Source organism: Musca domestica, unplaced genomic scaffold (genome assembly GCF_030504385.1).
Source record: "Musca domestica strain aabys unplaced genomic scaffold, Musca_domestica.polishedcontigs.V.1.1 110, whole genome shotgun sequence".
Classification (NCBI taxonomy): domain Eukaryota; kingdom Metazoa; phylum Arthropoda; class Insecta; order Diptera; family Muscidae; genus Musca; species Musca domestica.
The window spans coordinates 1,444,821-1,466,235 of record NW_026712134.1 but is presented as its reverse complement, the minus strand read 5'-3'; the positions used below and the strand labels follow the sequence as shown (position 1 = coordinate 1,466,235).

Below are 21,415 nucleotides of genomic sequence, written 5' to 3'. Positions count from 1 at the left end.
GAGATTTTCCAATTTCTTAAAAATATTCCGTTGTTCTACAAAATGACCTATAACTCTGATAGTTCATGAGCGATATTGACAATGCTTGTATATTTTAAAAGGGTAGAAAGTGTACTTTCAAAATCCTATCTATCTTAATCAAGTCCATTTCGAAAATTAAAAGTTATGGCAACAGGAAAGCATGTGCGCAAAATTTTCAAATTTTTAAAAACTTTACGTCGTTGTACAAAATGGCCTATAATTCTGGTGTTTAAGGCGTTATATTCACAATGCTTGTGTTTTTTGAAAGGGCAGACATCCCTCTCCTAGAAGAGTGGATAATTTCTTTAGAATTTTTAATTATTTTTAAAGTTATGGCTCCAAGAATCTGATGACTGAAAAATATCAGATTTTCCAATATTTTGAGTATTGTGTTAATGTTTCTATAACTCCGGTATTTGTTGAGCTGCATTTTTAAAATTTTGCCGTATTAAAGAGTAGGTGTTCCGCTTCTATTAAGCAGCTTATTTTGTAAAGATCCACATATTTCTTTGTATGTTATGCCCTCCTGAATATGATTACCGGGGAACTGGGAGTTTGAAGTTGATTGGCTGAACATCTCTTTATGATTTTTTTAAAAAACTAACTTTGATGGAATTTTCTTACCAACATCCTGCTTTCTATGTTTACCCTGTCCCCCCGTCCGAAACAAAAAAACATGTCATTGAATTTTCTCGTGTCTGAATTTTCACCGATTTTTTTCAAAAGAAAACAAAAAATGTTTTCTCATATTTGAAATGCATTTATTCATTATGCCGCCGCTGTTGTTTGTTCGTTGGTTCAATTGTTTATTGTTTTATTATTCTTCTTCTACTCTGAGATTCTTCTAAATCTCTCATCCATGTATCTGGCGGTGGTATCTGGTCTCTTTAATGCAATTGCATTGTATGTTGTGGATGTTTTTTTTTTATAAATATTTATTTAGAAAGTTTATGTCGCACCGCAAATGAAGTTGAAGAAGAAATTGATCATCGGAGGTAGGGGGGCTCAGAAACTAATCAAGAAAATATGGTACTCTCGCTGTAATGTGTCGGTACTTTCTGATTCTTAAAAATGTCATTTACCAAAGAAAGTTGTGAGTAAGTCGAAGAAACAAAAAAGACGGAATGTCATAACAACGTCTTCACAAAGATCTGCCATAAACTAAATGACTGGGAGGAGGAGAAAAAGCAAGAAAGAAACGATTCCCAAACATGTGATTAAAAGTCAACAACATTGTCGGATCTTTGGAACAAATAATTAAAGTCAAAATGCAGCCGCAGCTCATCATTATGAGAGAGTCAATAATGGTGGCAGTTTATGGCCAACTAAACACAATTTTGAGGCAAGACAGGGTAGGGTAGGGTCGGGTAAGGTAGGCAGAACCCAGCTGATAAGTATCGGCCATAAACAAGCCACAAAATCAACAAAGATTGTGGCAATGTGTTGACGTTGTGCGGCTTGTTTTTTCTTTAGCTTAGGTCTTCTTCGAATCATCCTCTTGACGATGATGAGGATGATTCAGAAGAACACTTAAAATTGTGTTATTGTTTTTGTTACCAGAAATTGGAATAATTTCCGAATTTTTCCAACTTACTTTTAATATTTAAATCTTTACGATGTAAACGGCAAAGTTTTATTCCTTGATTCTGGAAGGAGAGAAGAGAGGAGGAATGGAAAATTTAGTCAGACTCAAAAAAAAAAAAAAATAATTCAAATTCCAAAAATATTTTATAAAATCCACGTTTGTAGATGACTCCCAAAAAAAATATTTTTAAAAAATCCACGTTTATAGATATCTCCCAAAAAAATATTTTTATAAAATCCACGTGTATAGATGACTCCCAAAAAATATTTTTATAAAATTCACGTTTATAGGTGACTCCCAAAAAAATATTTTGTAAAATCCACGTTAATAGATGACTCCCAAAAAAATATTTTTATAAAATCCACGTTTATGGATGTCTCCCAAAAAATACTTTTATAAAATCCACGTTTATAGATGTCTTCCAAAAAATATTTTTATAAAATCCACGTTAATAGATGTCTCCCAAAAAAATATTTTTGTAAAATCCACGCTCATAGATGTCTCCCAAAAAAATATTTTTATAAAATCCACGTTTATAGATGTCTCCCAAAAAAATATTTTTAGTCAGACTTAAAAAAAAATAAAAAAAAAAATAATTCAAATTCCAAAAATATTTTAATAAAATCCACGTTTATAGATGTCTCCCAAAAAAATATTTTTATAAAATCCACGTCTATAGATGTCTCCCAAAAAAATATTTTTATAAAATCCACGTTTATAGATGACTCCCAAAAAAAAATATTTTTAAAAAATCCACGTTCATAGATGTCTCCCAATAAAATATTTTTATAAAATCCACGTTTATAGATGACTCCCAAAAAAATATTTTTAAAAAATCCACGTTTATAGATGACTCCCAAAAAAATATTTTTAAAAAATCCACGTTCATAGATGTCTCCCAAAAAAATATTTTAATAAAATCCACGTTTATAGATGACTCCCAAAAAAATATTTTTAAAAAATCCACGTTCATAGATGTCTCCCAAAAAAATATTTTTATAAAATCCACGTTTATAGATGACTCCCAAAAAAAAAATATTTTTAAAAAATCCACGTTCATAGATGTCTCCCAATAAAATATTTTTATAAAATCCACGTTTATAGATGACTCCCAAAAAAAATATTTTTAAAAAATCCACGTTTATAGATATCTCCCAAAAAAATATTTTTATAAAATCCACGTGTATAGATGACTCCCAAAAAATATTTTTATAAAATTCACGTTTATAGGTGACTCCCAAAAAAATATTTTGTAAAATCCACGTTAATAGATGACTCCCAAAAAAATATTTTTATAAAATCCACGTTTATGGATGTCTCCCAAAAAATACTTTTATAAAATCCACGTTTATAGATGTCTCCCAAAAAAATATTTTTATAAAATCCACGTTTATAGATGTCTCCCAAAAAATATTTTTATAAAATCCACGTTCATAGATGTCTCCCAAAAAATATTTTTATAAAATCCACGTTTATAGATGACTCCCAAAAAATTTTTTTTATAAAATCCACGTTTATAGATGACTCCCAAAAACATATTTTTAAAAAATCCACGTCTATAGATGTCTCCCAAAAAATATTTTTATAAAATCCACGTTTATGGATGTCTCCCAAAAAATTTTTTTTATATAATCCACGTTTATGGATGTCTCCCAAAAATATTTTTATAAAATCCACGTTCATAGATGTCTCCCAAAAAATATTTTTATAAAATCCACGTTTATGGATGTCTCCCAAAAAAATATTTTTAAAAAATCCACGTTTATAGATGACTCCCAAAAAAATATTTTTAAAAAATCCACGTCTATAGATGTCTCCCAAAAAATATTTTTATAAAATCCACGTTCATAGATGTCTCCCAAAAAAATATTTTTATAAAATCCACGTTTATTGATGTCTCCCAAAAATATTTTTATAAAATGCATGCATGCATTTTTAAAAACAAAAATTCGGATTTTATTTATTTAAATTATATAAAAAAATCCCAATTTTTAATCTCAAAACTGTCTACAAAAATTAATTAGAGAACTACATAGTTCCGCATAAAAATTCAAATATTTTTTTCAAAATCCGCAATTTCAAGCGTGAGAATTTTTTCCTGCCAAAAATGTTCCTTCATTACCATTAAATTTGTTTTTATCATTGAATACCCCATGTTCTGTCCCATTATGGTGTTATTCAACTTTGCTATCGTCAAATTAGCCCCAAACGGTCAACACTTAAATGGCTTCCGCACACAATTAGCCAGGTAGGTGACATGTAGAGCATATTACCTGATAGCAATTACAAAACGAAATATTACAAAAAAAAAAAAAAAAAACACAAAAGAAAATAAAGAAGAAGAAACGATAAAAACATTACAAAAAATATGCGGGAACCCGCACAATTTTTTTCTTTCATTATCACTTAAAGAAGTGAGAAACGAACAGAACAAGAATTTTGCGGGGCAATACTTACATATCTCGTTAAAAAGGGTTTCCGCTTTCAAAATCATTCGCCTTCTTTCATATCCAACCATTATATTGGGCTGCACGAAGTCAGGAACATGATAGGTAATAAATAACATTTATTTTTTAAATTTAGCGCTTTTGTTTTAATTTGGCGATTTTTGGTATTAAAAACGCTACTTTCGCATTACTGTTCTCGATTTTTGAAGAACCGACCTTCCTTAATTTATGTCAAGCAATTCCTCGAAGATAACCTAATTATCTTCAAAGTTATGGCTCCTGAAATAAAAACGCAAACCCAATTCGAAATATGGAAAAATGAGAGTTCCTGAAAAAAGTTGGCGATATCTTGGGTACTTAAGCAGCCTCCCTATCATATTTTATACCAGATTTGAAGACCAGGTCTTGCCCGTATCAGATAATATCTTTTCTTTAAAATTCATTATTAAATCTCAAAGTTATGGCCTTTGAGAGACGTTTCCCTAAAAAATACTATATATTGGCAATTTTGCGTTATCTGGTTATTTTGATGCTTTTAATCAGCTACTTTGATATTACCCCTTACATTTTAAAATATATCTTAAAGAAGTCCTTCCCCTTTCAGAATCATTCAACATCCTTAAAATCCAACGATTATATCGGGTATTACGAACTTCGGAACATGATTGAAAAGAAACTGGTAATTTTTGAAATTTTTGCGTTTTTGGCTATTTTGGCGGTTTTTCTGGTATTTTGTTAGCTGTTTTGGCATCACTGTTTTCAGTTTTTGAAGAACCGACCTTCCTCTTTAGAAATCATGCATCTCCTACATGATCTCTTATATATGTCAAAAGTTATGACTCCTGAAATATGAACACAAACCAAATTCGAAATATTATACACTAAGAGTTGCTGAAGAGATTTGACGATATCGTGGGAATTTAAGCATCTACATTCACATATTTGATACTAGATTTAAAGGCCAGATGTTTCTCCCACCAGATAATGTCCTCCCTTTAAAATTCATCATCAAATTTTTAAGTTATGGTCTCTGAGAGACCTTCACCCAAAATAATGCAAAACTATTACAATTTTGCGTTATTTTGTTATTTTGACGCTTTTAATTGGCTACATTGATGTTACTGTAAATTATTTCAAATATTTCATTAAGGAGTCTTTCCCCTTTCAAAATCTATCAACTTCTTAAAAATCCAACGGTTCTATTGGGTGTTACGAACTCCAGAACATAATAAAAAGAAATCTGTGCATTTTTGCAAATTTTGCGATTTGTGTTAATTTTGGCGTTTTTTCTACAATTTATTCAGCTACATTAGTATTACTGTTTACCATTTTAAAGGAATCAATGTTTCTCTTTTAAATACATCCATTTCCATGGATATAACCCAATAACAACCAATGTTGTGCTTCCTGAAATATGAATACAAACAATTTTTCGAATGTTGATCATTTATATTTCCCGCGATTAATAGGAGATATCTTTGGTGTTTGAGCAACTACATGCGTATATTTTATACCAGAATTGAAGGCGAGATCTTTTCCTTCTCAGATAATGTCTATTTTTCGAAATTTACCAAGGGATTATAAAGTTATGGCCACATAAATACGATTACCTAAAATATACCAACTTTTTTAAATTGTCATTGTTTAGAGTTCTTGTGAAAATGCGCCGATATCTCTGATATTTGAACGGCCACATTGTCATTATTTATATCGTCTTGAAAGAGGGGCTTATTTTCTTTCAAAAATATGTAAGATATTTCAATTTGTTTGCTGATATCAAAAGTTATGGACCAAAAACGGTCGTTGCAAAGAAAAAGACAAAAATTCCCAATTTTGAGTTCTTATGAAAATCGGCCGATATCTCTGGTATTTGAATGGCCACATTGTCATAATTTACATCGTCTTGAGAGGGGGACTTACATTCTTTCAAAATCATGTAACTTATTTCAATTTGATCGCTGATATCAAAAGTTATGGACCAAAAACGGTCGTTGCAAAGAAAAAGGCAAAAATTGTAAATTTTGAGTTCTTATGAAAATCGGCCGATATCTCTGGTATTTGAAGGAGTACATTGTCATTCCTCATATAATTTTAAAAGGGGGGCTTATTTCCTTTCAAAAATATGTAACATATTTCAATTTGTTCGCTGATATCAAAAGTTATGGACCAAAAACGGTCGTTGCAAAGAAAAATACAAAAATTCCCAATTTTGAGTTCTTATGAAAATGTGGCGATATATCTTATATTTGAAGGGTCATATTGTCAATGCTTATAGCGATTTTAAGGAGAGAGCTCTCATCTTTCATAATCATGTCATTTCTCTCAACTCGTTCGCTGACATGAAAAGTTATGCACCAAAAACTGTCGTTGCAAAGAAAAAGATACAAATTGTAAATTTTGTGTTCTTGTGAAAGTGTGGCGATATCTCTATTATTTCCGCAGATATATTGACATTACATATATCCTTCTAAAGGCTGAATATTCCTCTTTCAAAATCATGTAACATTTTTAAGTTAGCTTTGTCATTTTCAAAGTTATGCCCCCTGAAATATGATTGCAGAGAAAATTCCAAGAATTGAACATTTTGAGTTCTTCCAAAGCTTTGGCCATATCTTGGGTGTCTGGTTGGCCAAACTTAAATCTTTGGACAATTTTCTGAAAGATTCAATGTTTCCTTTTTAAAAATCGCCATATGTTTTCAATATTTTGCTCTTTACGCAAAGAAGGCAATCAAATATTACCAACTTTGGCATTTTTCGCTAATGGGTTAATCATGGTTTCTGTTCTCGTTTAGCTTTGGCATTTATTTCTTGTAATTTTTTTATTGCTTTATTTTGTTGTTGTTGTTATTCTCTCAGGCCGGCGCACTTTCCAACATTTTGCTAATTTGTATGCCAATTGAGTTTTGAGCAAAAGTAGTGGGCTTTTTGTTTTGTTTCTTGTTATTGTCTAGAGCCATAAAACAAATATATCACTTTTTTAAATGTTCGTTCGTCTGGCGGTTGGTTTGTCTGCCACAGCCTAGCGTCCATGGATTGACTACCTCTATCAGACCAATATCTCTTGTAAGACTTCCACCCATATGGCGGTCTCCAACTCTTGGCCAACGTCGTTTTGTGGTGGCGACAAAACATGGCAAACCAAAAGCGGAAGTTATTAGTCTTCTTGTGGAATAAAAAAAAATCCTACAGCCAGAAGACGAAGAACAAGGTAGTTGGGAAGGTTTAACGCGAAGCCTTACGTTTTGTTTTTCTCCCCAGCCAAGGAAGGGGACAAGGATGGAATGGAAATGTAATTTAAGCCACGCTAAGAAAAGATTTCTTTGCACAGTTCTAAGGAACCAGACAAAACGCATTACGGAAACCTAAGACAGACATTCAAACGTGAGGAAGGAATAAGAGGCAATAAAAATCAATACCCTTTCTGAATGAAATGTGGCAAGGAAAGGAGGTTTTATCCAGACGCTGTTGCGAAGAACAAGTTGTGGGTACAAAGTCTAGCCTTTGGAATATGAAATGAGTCAGACAATAAATTAATAAATTTTACTTTTTCTTTCAGCTATCACAAATCATTTAGAACTGTAAAGGAAATTTAACATATTTGCATTTAAAGTTAATTAATTAATTTAAAAAAAAAAAATTAAACCAGATTTGAAAGTTGGTTGTTCTTCTTATCAGATAATATCTTTACTTCAAAATTCATTATCAAATTTCAAAGTTAGGGCCTTTGAGAGACGTTAACCTAAGAAAATGACGTGTAGTGACAATTTTGCGTTATTTGGTTATTTTGACGCTTTTATTCAGCTAAATTGAAATTACTCTTCATTATTTTAAATATATTATTTAGAAGTCTTCCCCTTTCAATATCAATCAACTTCATAAAAATCCAATGATTATATTGAATACTACGAACTCCGGAACATGGTAAAAGAGAAATTGGTATTTTTGCATATTTTGCGTTTTGTGTTAATTTTGGCGATTTTTTGGGAATTTATGCAGATACATTAGCATTACTGTTTACCATTTTTGAGAGATCGATGTTTCTATTTTCAAATCGTGCATTTTCCCGATGATCGCCCAGGTATGTTAAAATTTAGGGCTCTTGAGGTATGAACGCAAAGAAAATTCGAGATATTGAACATTCAAAGTTCCAGAAGAGAGTTGCCGATATCTTGGGTTCTTAAGCAGCTTCCTTTACATATTTTATTCTATATTTAAAGGCCAGGTATTGCCCTTGTCAGATAATGTATTTTCTTCAAAATTAATTAGCAATATTCAAAGCTATGGCCTTGTAAAGATGGTTACCTAAAAATTACAATGCAATGCAATTTTTCATTATTTTGTTATTTTGACGTTTTTTAATCAGCTACATTGATATTACTCTTAATTATTTTAAATATATCATTAAGAAGTATTCCCCTTTCAACAGCAATCAACTTCTCAAAAATCCAACGATTATATTCAATGTTACGAACTCCGGAACATGATAAAAGAGAAATTGCCATTTTTGCAAATTTTGCGTTCGGTGTTAATTTTGGCGATTTTTCTAGAATTTTTTTGCCACATTGGCATTATTGATTTACTTTTTTGAAGAGTCGATGTTGCTCTTTTCAAATAATGTAGTTCCTTGAAGATAACCCAATTATAACCAATGTTATGATACCTGAAATTTGAATGCAAACAATTTTTGGAATGTTGAACACATAGAGTTCCCGAAATAAGTAGGAGATATCTTCGATATTTGAACACCTACATCCATATATTTCAAAACAGACTTGAGGCCACATGTTCCTCTTATCAGATAATGTATTTTTTCTCGAAATTCGTTAACAAATTTTAAAGTTATGACCTCATAACTACGATTACCCAAAATGTACCAAGTATTGACAATTTTGCGCTTTCTAACAAATTGGGCGATTTTTCCAATATTTAATCAGTTGACATTAACATTACTGTATATTTTTTGAAGTTAAGTTAATACTCTTTCAGAATCATGTAATATTTCGAAACAAGTTTGACTAATTGAAAAGTTATGGTTACCGAAAATGTGTTGCACACAAAATGTCAAACATTAAATATTTCAAGTTCTTGTAACAATTTGACGATATCTTGGCTATTTATTGTGCTACATTGATTTTCTTCATATTAGATCGAAGATCGGATACTAGCCTTTCAAAATCATGGACTATTTTGAAATTCTAACGATTATATTAAAAGCTATGGTGCCTGGAACATGGTTGCACAAATTTTGCCAAAAATCCTGAATCTAGATTTCGTTTGAAAATGTGGCCATATCTCAGATATTTATTAAGCCACCAAGTGTTTTAAAGCAGTTTAAATGTGGTTAAGGTTTTTTCCAACAATATTTCATACCAATATTGTTTAAAAAAATTCACAATTGTTGGGTGCTTAAAAAAATGTTGGCCCTTTCGACAAAACTTTCATTTCGATTTAGGGTTTTTTTCTTCAATTAAATATTTTATATTTTTTTCATTCATTAATTTTTTTGAGTCGGCTTTTTGGCTTCTGGTATTCTGTGGCTGTTATGTGTCGCATTTCAATTTCCATTGCCGGGGGACTTTGACTTTGTAATCTAAATCGATATCTTTGGGATTCTCTGCCATACATTTCACTTACATGCCAATAAATGGTAACCTCAATCTCATTGCTGGCTGGCGGGCTGGTAGGCAATATTGAATTGATTTTCTGTTTTCTAGCCAAGGTGGTGGCAGTCAAACCATCAAGTCATTCATCAGTCAAATGGTTGGCTGGATGGTTGGTTGGTTGTTCGTCCGACGGCCTATCGTTCGATCGATCTCTGCATTACAAATTGAAACCATAAATATTTTTACACATTCCATGGGAACACACAAACACACACATGCAGACCCATACATCTGGTGTTCAATGGAAAGTCTCCATGTGTTGTCAGACAAATGTCAATTGCCGGTAATCTTAAGTAGACCAAACTTGGAATGGTTGGAAATGGAGAAGGAATGAGAAATGGTTAGAAGATGGGCTAATTAGTTGCCATTAGACATGTTGGGAATTTAATGCCAGAGCTCTCCTATCCCAACCTTCTCCCCCCTACTGGGAGTTACACGCGTGTGCAGAAGCTATAGCGATTCTGAATAATTTCCAACGAAGAAAGTTGTACCGTTTTTCCTGAGTTTTCTTGGCTTGCCTTTAGAAGTCTGGAAGTGGCGCCCAATCATAATTTTTAATAGCAATGCCTCACTTTCTTCTAATTGCCAGAGAAAAGAAATGAGTCAGACAATAAATTAATAAATTTTACTTTTTCTTTCAGCTATCACAGATCATGGAGAACTCTAAAGGAAATTTAAGATATTTGCATTTAAAGTTAATAAAAAAATTTAAATTGAAAATTTATACCAGATTTGAAGGCCAGATTTCCCCCTTATCAGAAAATATATTTTCTCCAAAATTCATTATCAAATTTCAAAGTTAGGTTTATGTTTTTTTTTGTTTGCAAAAACTTGAACCACTTTCCAATTCCTGTCACGTTCTCAAATCCCCCCTTCAAAAAAAAATCTTTATAATTTCCGTTTTTCCTGAATTTTCTGGAAGTGGCGCCCAATAAAAAAAAAAAGACTAGAATTAAGTCACATAGAATTATTTTTATTTTTTTTTTTTTTCAGGAAAAAAACTTCAAAGACTCAAGTTCCGATTCCTTTTATGTTCTCAGGTCACAAAAAAAAATATTCAATACCAGCAGCATAATTTTGAGGGCATTGTATTCTAGATAATTTTCCAACAAAGAAAGTTGTACCTTTTTTCCTGAATTTTCTTGGCTGGCTTTAGAAGTCTAGAAGTGGCGCCTAACCATAATTTTTAATAGCAATGCCTCACTTTCTTCTAATTGCCAGAGAAAAGAAATGAGTCAGACAATAAATTAATAAATTTTACTTTTTCTTTCAGCTATCACAAATCATGGAGAACTCTTAAGGAAATTTAACATATTTGCATTTAAAGTTAATCAAAAAAAATTAAAAATTTAAAATTTATACCAGATTTGAAGGCCAGATGTCCCCCTTATCAGAAAATATATTTTCTCCAAAATTCATTATCTAATTTCAAAGTTAGGTTTATGTTTTTTTTTTTTATTTCAGCAAAAACCTGAATCACATTCCAATTCCTGTAACGTTCTCAAATCCCCCTTAAAAAATCTTTATAATTTCCATTTTTCCTGAATATTCTGGAAGTGGCGCCCAATAAAAAAAAGACTAGAATTAAGCCACATAGAATTATTTTTATTTATTTATTTTTTTTTTTTTTTTCAGGAAAAAACTTCAAAAACTCAAGTTCCGATTACTTTTATGTTCTCAGGTCAAAAAAAAAAAAAAAAAAAAAAATATTCAATACCAGCAGCATAATTTTGAGGGCATTCTATTCTAGATAATTTTCATGGCTGGCTTTAGAAGTCTGGAAGTGGCGCCCAATCATAATTTTTAATAGCAATGCCTCACTTTCTTCTAATTGCCAGAGAAAAGAATTGAGTCAGACAATAAATAAATAAATTTTACTTTTTCTTTCAGCTATCACAAATCATGGAGAACTCTTAAGGAAATTTAACATATTTGCATTTAAAGTTAATTAATTAAAATTTATACCGGATTTGAAGGCCAGATGTCCCCCTTAACAGAAAATATATTTTCGTCAAAAATCATTATCAAATTTCAAAGTTAGGTTTATTTATTTCAGCAAAAACCTGAACCACGTTCCAATTCCTGACATGTTCTCAGAGCAATCCCCACTTCAAAAAAAATCTTTATAATTTCCGTTTTTTCTGAATTTTCTTGGCTGACTTTAGAAAACTGGAAGTGGCGCCCAATTAAAAAACAGACAAGAATTAGGCCACAAAGAATTATTTTTCTTTCTTTCATTTCAGGAAAAACCTTTAAAAACTCACGTTCCGATTCCTGTTATGTTCTAGGTCAAAAAAAAAAAATATTCAATACCAGCAGCATAATGTCGAGGGCATGTAATTCTCAATGACTTGTGGTAAAAAAAAAAAAACAGACTAGAATTAGGCCACATAGAATTATTATTTTTTTTTTTCAGGAAAAACCTTCAAAAGCTCACGTTCCGATCGATTCCTGTTATGTTCTCCCTCAAAAAAAAAAAATAAATAAAATAAACAAAATCAATTCCAGCAGCATTGAAACACTTCATCAGCCGAATTTTGCCCTCTTTATTGTTTTCGGCGAGAGATTGATCGGTATGGCCCCCCCTTCTGGTCATTGCTCTACTTTATTAAGTTTTTGGGTGTGTGTGAGTGTATGTGATATTTTTTTAATTAATTTACCATGAAGCTAATAATAAAGCCCCCGGATACACACACACACACACACACTCCCGTATGGCGGTACATATGTGAGCCAGCTCGCGTGCTTAAATTGAAATGTTCCAGTGGATATTTTTTGTTTTTGGTTTAAGAAAATACTTTCGATCTTGAACCGTAGTTGTATGGGAGGGTAGAGGGGGGAAGGGGATTCAATATGAGTCGAAAGAGAAAAAAATACGTTAAGTAGCAACGTGTTTATTGGAGCGTAATTCATCAGGTAGCTGGTCATTAAGAATTTGAAAAATAAGGTCAGCCATTGATGGCCATGGCATCTGGCATGACATTGTGACAGAAAAGGTTCTACTTTCGATTTTTTATGATTTTTTTTGTACATAAGAAACTACATTTCTTTGGAAAATATCATACTTAGAAAGGAGGACTTGAAAAAAGCCTTGGGTATTGGCTTCTTTTAGGTACTCCTATTAAATAAATTCTGGAGATCTTTTTTGTGCTATGAGTCTATTTGAGTCATCAAATGTTTACTCAAATTGTATCCATTGGAAGGTCCTTGAAAAATAAGTGATAAAAATTGCAATTTTATCCCATGGAAGGTCCCTGAAAAATAATTGATAAAAATTCCACGTTTATCACTTGGAAGGTCCTTGAAAAATTATTTATTAAAAAAATTCCAAGTTTATCTCCTGGAAGGTCCTTGAAAAATAATTGATAAAAATTCCAATTTTATCTCCTGGAAGGTCCTTGAAAAAAGATTGATAAAAAATGCCACTTTTATCTCTTGGAAGGTTCTTGAAAAATAATTGATAAAAATTCCATGTTTATTCCTTGGAAGGTCCTTGAAAAATAATTAAAAAAAAAATCCATGTTTATCTCTTGAAAGGTCCTTGAAAAATAATTGATAAAAATTCCATGTTTATTCCTTGGAAAGTTCTTGAAAAATAATTGATAAAAATTTTACTTTTATCCATTGGAAGGTCACTAAAAAATATATGTCTAAAGAGTCCAGATTAGTCTAGATTTATGACTTGGAAGCTCCTTGAAATTAATTGATAAAAATTCCAGATTTATCTTTTGGAAGGTTAGGTTTCCAAGTCATAGGAAGGTCCATGAAAAATAGGAAGGTCCATGAAATCCTTAAAAAATATTTTTAAAGAATTAAGATTTATGCCTTAGAAGATCCCTAAACAAAAATATTTCCAAAGAGTCCAAATTTATACCTTAGTATAAATTAATGTCTGTGAAGGTCCTTGAAAAATATTTCTAAAGAGAATTAAGATTTATGCCTCTAATGAGTCCATATTTTGGCCTTAATAGGTTCCGGGGTAAGAGTTAAAAAAAAAAAATTAACCATTATGGCTTGAATGGACCCAGAAAAGTAATATGAAAATCAAAATTGATAGCTTGGAAGGTCCTTGGACGGAACTCGTAAAAAGTTATTTAAAAAAAGTTCATGGCTTGGGAGGTCCTTAAAAAATTGACTTAAAAATCAAAATTCATAGCTCCAAAGTTCCTTGACAACGTTTTTTTTTGGAAGGTCCTTGAATATTTTATTAAAAAAAATACATGTTTATGGTCCTTGAAAAAAGTTGAAAAATTTATTAAAAGAATCCATTTTTTGTGACTTTAAAAGTCCTTGAAAATTTCATTTAAAAAATCAACGTTTATGGCTTTAAAGGTCCTTGAAATTTTTTTTTGGAAGGTCGGTGACATTTTTTTTTAAAAATCCACGTTTATGGCTTTAAAGGTCCCAGAAAATGTTCTTTTGAAGGTCCTTGAAAAATGTATTTAGAAAAATCCACGTTTATGGCTCTAAAGGTCCTAGAAAATGATCTTTTGAAGGTCCTTGAAAGAAATTTTCTAAAAAAAATCAACGTTTATGTCTCTATACGTCCTTGAAAAATTTTTTTAGAAAATCCACGTTTATGGCTCTGCAGGTCCTAGAAAATGTTCTTTTGAAGGTTCTTGAAAAAAAATTTTAAAAAATCAACGTTCATGCCTCTGTACATCCTTGAAAAAGGTTTTTTTTGAAGGTCCTTGAAATAAATTTAAAAAAATCCACGTTTATGCCTCTATACGTGCTCGAAAAAAAAAATTTTTGGAAGGTCATTGAAAAATGTATTTAGAAAAATCCACTTTTATGGCTCTACAGTTTCTAGAAAATGTTCTTTCGAAGGTCCTAGAAAGAACATTTTTAATAAATCCACATTTATGCCTCTATACGTCCTTAAAAAAAATTTTTTTGGAGGGTCCTTGAAAAATTTATTTATAAAATCCACGTTTATGGCTCTACGGGTCTTTGAAGGTCCTTGAATTTTTTTTTTTTGGAAGGTCCATGAAAATTTTATTTAAAAAATCCAAGTTTATGGCCTGGAAGGTCCTTGAAAACATTTTTTTTGGAAGGTCCTTGAAAAATTTATTAAAAAAAAATATTTAAAAATATTTAAAGGACCTTCCTTAACAATCTTGGTAGGTCTGTCCTCTCCTTGCAAAAAATGCTAGATTCAGGTTCACTAATTGGTATAGCCCTCATATAACGGTACCCTCACGATTTTCGGTATTTCGAAGGTTTCTGCCACAATTTCCATGAAAATCAACTGAAACTTTACACTTGGGGTTCTTGATCGGTCTATTCCCTCCTTGCGAAAAATATTCACTTCAGGGCTACAAACTGATTTAGCCGCCATATAACTATACCCTCCAGATTTTCGGTATATTGAAGGTTTCTGCCACAATTTCCAACCAAATTAGCTGAAACTTAACAATTGGTATTCCCTGTGGGTCTGTTATCTCCATACAAAATTTTTTCACTATAGGTCTACTAATAAGTATAGCCCCCACATAACGATACCTTCCGATTTTCGGTATTTCTGAGGTTTCTGTCACAATTTCCAAGCAAATTAGCTGAAACTTGAAAATTGGGGTTCTCGATAGGTCTGTTCTCTCTCTGCAAAAATATTCCCTGCAGGTCTATAAATTTGTAAAGCCCCCATATAATGGTACTTACCGATTTTCGGGATTTCCTGGGTTTTTGGCCACAATTTCCAACAAAGTTAGCTGAAACTTGCAATTTGGGGTTCTTGGAAGGTCTTTTCTCTCCCTACAAAAAAAAAAATATTTGCTACAAGTCTACCAATTGGTACAGCCTCCATATAACCATACCTCCCGATTTTCGGTATTTTTAAGGTTTCTGCCACAATTTCTAACCAAATTAGATGGAACTTGAAAATTGGGGTTCTTGGGAGGTCTGTTCTCCCCCTGGAAAAAATATTCGCTGCCGGTTCACCAATTTTTATAGATCCCATGTAATGATACCTTTCGATTTTCGGGATTTTCTGGGGTTTTGGCCACAATTTCCAACCAAGTTAGCTGAAAATTGACATTTGGGGTTCTTGGTAGGCCTGTTCTCTCCCGACAAAAAATGTTCGCGACAGATCAACTAATTGATATAGACCCCATATAAGGGTACCCTCCAGATTTTCGATATTTTTTGGTTTTTTGGCAACAATTCGAGGGTCTTCGAGAGAACAAAAAAAGCTCCATTTATTTGTTTATGTTCTTGATTTTTTGTTTTTGCTTTTTTTTTTAGGTCTTGGAAACCAAATTAGATGAAATTTTTTTTTATTAAAAAATGTATTTTTTTTAATTAAAAAAAAATATAAATAAAAAATAAATATAAAATATATTTTTTCAAATTCGATTTTTATGTTTAATTTTTTTTTTAAAAGTTTTTTTTTTATAAAAGCCACGTGTGTGTTCACTTAGAAAAAATAAGTATTTTTTAAACATTTCCATAAAAATCGCCAGCTCGATTTAAGTGGAGATTCTTCTCAGTTTGGCACTTCCCTCCCTTAATGTAGGTGGATTTTGACACCGGGCTGTTACGGAACATAACAAAATAATTAAGTAAATTTTTTTTGACAATGTTTATAAATTCTGCCACAGCCCACAGGAAAATTCCAAAAAAACAAGAAGAAGAACCCAAAATTGTCCAAAAAGTGTTTTATTTGAGGAGCACTTGAGACACTTGGTGCCTGGAAATTCTAAGGCACTTGTAGCGATCTCCAGTTCGAGTAGGAAAATAAAATTGCCCAAAAAAAAATAATTAGTTTGACACTAAAAAACAAAAAAAAAAAAAAAAAAGAATAACAACAAAATATGATCGATGATGGATGGAGTGAAGAATGGAAAAAATACCTACAAAACTACTTCAGAGTGACAACATTTGGCCAAAATATCAAAAAAAAAAAAAAAAAAAAAAATTGGTGCTAAACTCAAAACAAGTTTTTGGTTTTTAGTCAAAATTCAAAAAAAAAAAACGAAACTTGGACACAGTTCATTAAACTTCGGGTCTTCGAGAGAACAAAAAAAGCTCCATTTATTTGTTTATGTTCTTGATTTTTTGTTTTTGCTTTTTTTTTAGGTCTTGGAAACAAAAAAACAAAAAATAATAACAATTGTTAATAACAAATAATTTATTTCCTAACAAATGGACACACCGAGACTTGCTGTTTGCCCCCAAGAAGTACTCCAAACCTCCGTATCTTTTAAAGGTCATCTCTCGGCGGGCCACAAAACAATGGAAAGTTGTTAGAATGAATTTCTGAATACCGAATCGGAAAAAAAATCTTAATTTGAATTGAAGCATTAAAGTTTTCGATTTCAAAACAACTGCCATGGATAATTGCTGTTATTGTTTGGGATTATAAATTATTGGAAAAAAAAACAAAAAACAATACAAACATTCTCACACACACACAAACAAACAAAATGATAGATCAAGGTTAATAACTTGTTGCCATCATATCTTTACAATCCCCCTAGAATACAAATCAAATACAATATTTTTTTCAAATGATTTTGAAAAGATTTATGTTATCACATCAAATCTATGATCTATCGAAAATTACCAGCCTGCCTGCAGTTCAATAACAAATCAGATTAATTTTCAATTTGGAATTGGGTGGGGAGGGGTCTCAACAAAGTTATTGGGGCAGAACCGAATTGAAAGTTTTCTTTTGAATTTTGAGATTTCTTTCGACAAAAGTTCTTTTTTGGGTTATTGGAAATGTGGGTCAATGTTGCGGGAAATGGAAATTTAGGGGGCTAATCATGAAAACCAATTTTTTTATGGCTCAAGAGTGAAAAAGGCGATAAGACGACACCTTTGTGGGGGAGGTACACGAACGGATGGACCGATGCCTACCATCTTCACACCAGATCTTGTGTTGTTAGAAATATTGAGTTGTGTAAAATTTGAAGAGAATCGGATGCTAGCTTCGCATTTTATGAGCGTTTTAGTTATTCCAAATTTTGACCTCTTTGTGGGGGAGGTACCCGAAAGAATGGACCGATGTCTACCATCTTCGCACCAGATCTTGTGTCGGTAGAAATGTTGTTATGTGCGAAGTTTAGAAAGAATCGGCTGCTTACTTCGCATTTTATGAGCCTTTTATTTATTCCGAATTTTGACCTCTTTGTGGGGGAGGTACCAGAAGCAGTGGACCAATATCTACCATATTTACAACATATTCTGTATTCCTAGATATATTGGAATGTGCGAAGTTCAGAAAGAATCGAATGCTTGTGTCGTATTTTATGAGGCTTTTATTTATTCCAAATTTTGACCTCTTTGTGGGGGAGGTACCAGAAGGTGTTGGCCAATATATCCCATCTTCACAGAAAATGTTTGCCTAGTGGAAATATTGAAATGTGTGAAATTTGAAGAGAATCGGATGATTATGTCGCATTTTATGAGCGTTTTTGTTATTCCGAATTTTGACCTCTTTGTGGGGGAGGTACCGAATGGGGTGGGACGATATCCACCATTTTCACACCAGATTTTGGTTTGGTGGAAATGTTGTGATTTGCGAAGTTTAGAAAGAATCGGATGCTTGTGTCGCATATTATGAGCCTTTTATTTATTCCGAATTTTGACCTCTTTGTGGGAGAGGTACCCGAAGGAGTGGACCGATATATCCTATCTTTTCAACAGATTTTGCCGTAGTAAAAATATTGAGAGGTGTAAAATTTGAATACACACGGATATTTGCTTCGCATTTTATAAGAGTTTTAAATATTCACATTTTTGACCCCTTTGTGGGGAGGTACAAGAAGGAGTGGACCAATACCTACCATATTCACAACATATCTTGTGTTGGTAGAAATATTGTGATGTGTGAAGCTAAGAATGAATCGGATGCTTCTGTCTCATTTTATGAGCTTTTTATTTATTCCGAATTTTGACCTTTTTGTGGGGGAGGTACGAGAAGGAGTGGGCCGATATATCCCATCTTCACAACATATTTTGTGTTAGTGAAAATATTGAGTTGTGTAAAATTTGAACAGAATCGGATCCTTTTTTCACATTTTATGAGCGTTTTGATTATTCCAAATTTTGACCTCTTTGTGGGGGAGGTACAAGAAGGAGTGGACCAATACCTACCATATTCACAACATATCTTGTATTACTAGATATACTGAGATGTGTGAAGTTTAAAAAGAATCGGATGCTTGTGTCGTATTTTATGAGCCTTTTATTTATTCCGAATTTTGACCCCTTTGTGGGGGAGGTACATGAAGGAATGGACCGATGTCTACCATCTTCATACCAGATCTTATTTTAGTAGAAATATTAAGTTGTGTAAGATTTGAAGAGAATCGGATGATTACATCGCATTTTATGATCGTTTTTGTTATTCGGAATTTTGACCTCTTTGTGGGGGAGGTACCAGAAGGAGTAGACCAATACTTACTATCTACACAAAATATATTGTATTACTAGATATATGGGGATGTGTGAAGTTTAGAAAGAATCGGATGCTTGTGTCACATTTTATGGGCGTTTTAGTTATTCCAAATTTTGACCCCTTTGTGGGGGAGGTACATGAAGGAGTGAACCAAAACCTACCATCTTCACAAAATATTTTGTTGTAGTGAAAATATTGAGATGTATAAAATTTGAAGAGAATCGGATGCTTACTTCGCATTTTATAAGCGTTTTTGTTATTCCGAATTTTGACCTCTTTGTGGGGGAGGTAACGAATGGGGTGGGACGATGTCTACCATCTTCATACCAGATCTTATTTTGGTAGAAATATTGAGTTGTGTAAAATTTGAAGAGAATCGGATGCTTACTTCGCATTTTATAAGCGTTTTTGTTATTCCGAATTTTGACCCCTTTGTGAGGGAGGTACCAGAAGGAATGGACCGATGTCTACCATCTTCACACCGGATCTTGTGTTGGTAGAAATATTGCGATTTTCAAAATTTGAAGACAGTCGGACATTTATTTAACATTTTATAAGTGTTATAATTATTCCAAAATGTTGAGGCTTTATGTGGCAGGTACAAATGGAGTGGACCGATATTGTCCATTTTCTCACCTGACATAGGACTTATAAAAATATTTGGATTTGCAAAGTTTGCACAAAATCGGATAATCCTTTCTTGTTCTGCAAGGCAACTTATTTTCTGTGATAATTTTGAACTTTTGTGGGGGAGTTACCAGAAGGAGTGGTCCGATGAAAAAAAAAGTAATTTTTCAATTGAGGAACAGAACGTGGATTTTTTAAAAATTAATTATTTTTTTAAATATTTTTCAATTAATGACGTGGATTTTTTAAAAAATAATTATTTGTTTAATATTTTTCAATTAATACCCAAAACGTGGATTTTTAAAAAATAATTATTTGTTTAATATTTTTCAATTAATACCCAAAACGTGGATTTTTTAAAAAATATTTTTTTTATATTTTTCAATATTTTTTTTTTAATTAATCTTCAATTTTTTATATTTTTTTAAATAAATTTTCCATTAATGCCCAAAACGTGAATTTTTTAAAAAGATATTTTTTAAATATTTTTCAATTAATTCCCAAAACGTAGATTTTTAAAAATTAATTTTTTTTTAATATTTTCCAATTAATGTCCAAAACGTAGATTTTTTAAAAAAATATTTTTTTAATATTTTTCAATTAATGCCCAAGACGTGGATTTTTAAAAAAAAAGTTTTTTTTAATATTTTTTAATTAATGTCCAAAACGTGGATTTTTTAAAAAATAATTTTTTAAGTATTTTTCAATTAATGCCCAAAAGGTGGATATTTTAAAATAGTCATTTTCAATTTTTTATCCTCTTTTGTTAAATATTTTTCAATTAATGCCCAAAACGTGGATATTTTAAAATAGTAATTTTCAATTTTTTATCATTTTTTTAAATATTTTTCAATTAATGCCCAAAACGTGTTTTTTTTTTAAATTAATTATGTTTTAAAATATTTTTCAATTAAAGCCCAAAACGTGGATTTTTTTAAAAAATGATTTTTAAAATATTATTTCATTTTTTTTTATTCTTTAATTAAAGACAATAACGTGGATTTTTTCAAAAAATAAATTTTGAATAAAAACCAGAACGTGGATTTTTCAAAAAATAGATTATCAATTTTTTATAATTTTCTTAAAATAAATATTGTAATAAAGACCAGAACGTGGATTAAAAAAATTTTTTTCAATTTTTTATATTTTTTTTTTAATAAATATTTAATTGAAAACCAGAACGTGGTTTAAAAAAAATAATTTTTCAATTAAAGACCTAAACGTGGATTTTTCACAAAATACATTTTCAATTAAGGAACAAAACGTGGATTTTTCAAAATATAAATTTTCAGTTTTTTTAATAAATATACAATTAAAGACCAGAACGTGGATTTTAAAAAAATAAATTTTCATTTTTTTTTTTAAATAAATATTCAATTAAGGCCAGAACGTGGATTTTTAAAAAAATAAATTTTAAATTTTTTATATATTTTTTAAATACATTTTCAATTAAAGACCAGAACGTGGATTTTTAAAAAACAAAAATTTAAATTTTTTTTAAATAAATTTTCAATTAAAGACCTAAACGTGGATTAAAAAAATACATTTTCGATTTTTTATAATTTTTTTTTAAAATAAATATTCAATAAAGACCAGAACGTGGATTAAAAAAAATAAATTTTCAATTTTTTATACTTTTTTAAATAAATATTCAATTAAAGACTAGA

General features: G+C 31.1%; 1 protein-coding gene across 2 annotated transcripts in view; it reads right to left on the bottom strand.

Annotated features, from left to right (window-relative positions):
- The window catches only part of LOC101893779 (uncharacterized), a 149,249-nt gene that overhangs the window by 79,486 nt on the left and 48,348 nt on the right, over positions 1-21,415 (bottom strand). Inside the window, exon 2 of one of the 2 annotated variants that reach the window (XM_059132143.1) lies at positions 1,616-1,667. The exons of the other annotated variant lie outside the window; for it this stretch is intronic. The gene's annotated coding sequence lies outside the window, so the exon portion shown is untranslated. The remainder of the gene's footprint in view (positions 1-1,615; positions 1,668-21,415) is intronic. 2 annotated transcript variants of the gene reach the window in all.